This window comes from Henckelia pumila, chromosome 4 (genome assembly GCF_033568475.1).
Source record: "Henckelia pumila isolate YLH828 chromosome 4, ASM3356847v2, whole genome shotgun sequence".
In the NCBI taxonomy this organism is placed as follows: Eukaryota; Viridiplantae; Streptophyta; class Magnoliopsida; order Lamiales; family Gesneriaceae; genus Henckelia; species Henckelia pumila.
In genome coordinates this window covers 214,281,875-214,285,027 of record NC_133123.1, presented here as the reverse complement: position 1 = coordinate 214,285,027, position 3,153 = coordinate 214,281,875, and the positions used below count along the sequence as shown (strand labels likewise).

Here is a 3,153-nt window from a genome sequence, read left to right as displayed (position 1 = left end):
CTTTTAAATGATTTTAATTATTTAGTTTATTCTCTTAAACGATTTTAATTGTCTAGTTTATTCTTTTAAATGATTTTAACTGTTTAGCTTATTTGTTTGGATATTTTCGAGTGTCCAATTTATTTATTCTAAATAATCTAAGTTTAGCGGTTAGTTATTTTAAATTATTTTAAATGCCTACATTATTTATTTAAATCCTTTTTAATTGTCCAAATCATTTTAAAAGTTTTTAGTGCTGCTTGTGTATTTATTTAAATTACTTTTAAACGTTAGTTTAGTTTTTTTAAAAAATTATTTTAATCTTTCTGCTTGTTATTTAAATATTTCACTCGTTTCCGTGACATTGGAATATTTAAAATGTTTAATTCTTGAATTTTCAAACTTAAATATTTGCATAAATTTGTATCTAACACTTTTACTCGCACCATTTAAAATATTACCTATTATATATTATACATGATATTTCTTGCCCATTTAAATTTCATGTTGCTCGGCCCGAATCTCTATTTTCCTAGCCCAATCTCGGCCAGTTAAGAACTGCCCATACCAAATTGCATCGGCCCATTAAGAGATTTCCCTTAGCCCAAACTCGGCCCAATTCCTTATCCCCTTCTCCAATCCCTTAGCCGATAACTCATTTCTTTCTTCCCCTCCATTTCCTTACACGCGATCGGCGCCTCATTCTCTTCCCTTCAGCTCGTCGCCAGGTTCTTTCCTTTTTCTTCTCCGGCGAGGCAGCTTCATCGACGGCAGGGCGAGCTGCACTCTTGGTTTTTGGAGATCGATTTCAGCTCCCATCCCAGCTCACTTCGGCCGTAGCAAGCTCGTCTTATTTTTCCCATTTCAGTAGAGTAAGGCAAAATTATGGGCTTTTTGGCCACCAAGTAGATTATTATGTGTGTGTGTTTGCTTTTACTCGCTAACATTTCAAAATTTTTGTGTTTATGAAAGTTTGCCGATTTTTCTGGTTTTCTGTCGGGACGTTCGCATCTTTGTCTCTATTGTAACTAATTGTTTGGCGATTTCATCCTCCTCTTGGTGTGTCCTGCGTGCTTGTGATTATTATAGTGCATCTTGTGTCGAATGGGGATTGTATTTGTGAGTCTCGAATCTTGATATGTTTGCCCCATGTTTTCGAGTTTCTTGGCTAGTGTTGGTTGCGTGTTGTCTGTGTTGGTTTGTTGGTTGGATGGTGATTTATGGGGCTACCATGGATGAGAATGTAGCTCACATGGTAGCACCCGGGTTGTGCAAATTGACTGTTAATAATCGAGGCAAAAAGGTTGTTGGTTAGAGGCTGTAGGAATCGAGTTCTTGGGGCTGGGGCTGGGGCTTTCACAAGCTCGAGTAATGACTCGAGAACAGGGCTGCTTCGAGCTATGAATTGGGCTTGGGACAGGGCTGCTTCGAGCTATGAATTGGGCTTGGGACAGGGCTGTTACGTGTTGGAGGATTTACTTTGGGAGTGAGGGGTCGGTCTCAAGTGTCGTGCGAGTCTAAGGGGCGGCCTAGGTCCTAGTTCAAAGGTTGGACCATGAGATGCCATGGTCTAGGTGTCTTGGAGGCGGGAAAGGTTCGAATAGGAATTTACCAAGGGTGAAGGGGCTGTCCAGTTGAGGTCAATTAAAACAGTGTTATACTCGTGTTTTGGCTTGGGGCACGGGTTTGGGAATAGCCTAGGGTTCTATGGAAACGTTGCTTCAAGCGGGAACCATTTTGGTTAATGTTTTGTTGAGTTCTATGCTATTGAATGTTAAGGCGCATAATATAGTTGCTAAGTGATTGCTGCCCAGGAATACTTGTGCCAGAGAATTATGGGATATGATTTATACCTCGAGGATGACTTCCTAGTTAAGTATAGAGTACAGGGGAATCGTGTTTTCAAGAAGAAGTCGTTTTGTCTAAGTGTTGAGTAAGTTATAAGCATTCAAGTGGATTGCTCGGGATATGTCCTAAGTGCCAAAAGTAAAGTCTAAAGTTCTTAGTTATGGTTTTTCACCTAAATCACCATCCTTGTCAACCATTTTTCATCATTTACTTGTGAATCGAGTAATCGAGTAAATATTTTCAAAGAAAGTCATTTCCATAAATGCATGCTATATCTTTGAGTCGAGTCAAGTAAGAATAAAAGAAAATATTTTTGAACGAAGTGAGTTGATTGTGACTATAGAAATGACGTGTATGTGTGGGGTTGGGAGACGTTTTGACCTACCTTATCACCTGACGTGTATGTGTGGGGCTGAGAGACGTTTTGGCCTACCTTACCAAATATTTGACGTGTATGTGTGGGGTTGAGAGAAATCTTGGCCTCCCTTACCAATTACAAGGCAAGATTGGGTTGGGTGATATCCTAACCTCCTTGCGGCATAGTGCACTGCAGCCATGATCATGATCGAAATCACAGGGTCACAATTCAAGGATCTAATGTTAAAAGTTACAATTACAGTTTCAAATTCAGATACAGATCAGTTCTAATTTGACTCGACTTCGTTTATATTCAGTTTCAGTCACACATGAGATTAAGTAAAATTTAAGAAAGTTCCCAAGTTTAATTATGTGAGTTCATTGCATGCATTACATTTCATTCTCATTTATCATTCAACTTTTGGAGTAAGTTTCAAAGTATATTAAGTACAAGTATTTTAAGTATTAAGCATGTACTTTTAAACCCTCGTCATTTCCCCCATATTCTTGTTGGGCCCCTAGGCTCACTACATCTACTTGGTGCAGGTAAAAGTTATCATCGAATTTGCGGGGCAGAACTTTTGAGTGGACTGTGATGCGGGCACGGCACATCCCTCTGACCATGCCAATCTTTCGCAAAAGTTTATTTTAACACTTTAAAGTTTTTTATTTTGTTGATTGGATAAATGATATTGTAAGAATTTATAAATTATTTGTGGGCATGTAAATATGCAATTTCTTAATCTTGTGTTGTTCGAAATGTCGAATTTCTTCTCTGGTTCTCGTTCCTTTCTCGGTTTAGTTTATTTAGTGTTGTTTGCTTTTCTCTAAAATTTGCTGTCTGTGACAGGTGGCTTGTGATTTAAATAGATAGGTCAGGCCGAAATTTTGAAAAATCCGTATTTTATTTAGTTTAATTATAAGAAATAGTTAGGATAGTTAGTCAATTTTGTTCATATTTATCATTTT

The 3,153-nt window shown here is 37.9% G+C and overlaps 1 long non-coding RNA gene across 1 annotated transcript; it reads left to right on the top strand.

Moving 5' to 3' along the window:
• The first annotated feature begins 479 nt into the window (after positions 1-479).
• Positions 480-2,927, top strand: LOC140866501 (uncharacterized). The gene is made up of 2 exons (XR_012144909.1): positions 480-856; positions 2,731-2,927. It is a non-coding gene; the product is annotated as an uncharacterized lncRNA (long non-coding RNA).
• The last annotated feature ends 226 nt before the right edge of the window (positions 2,928-3,153 follow it).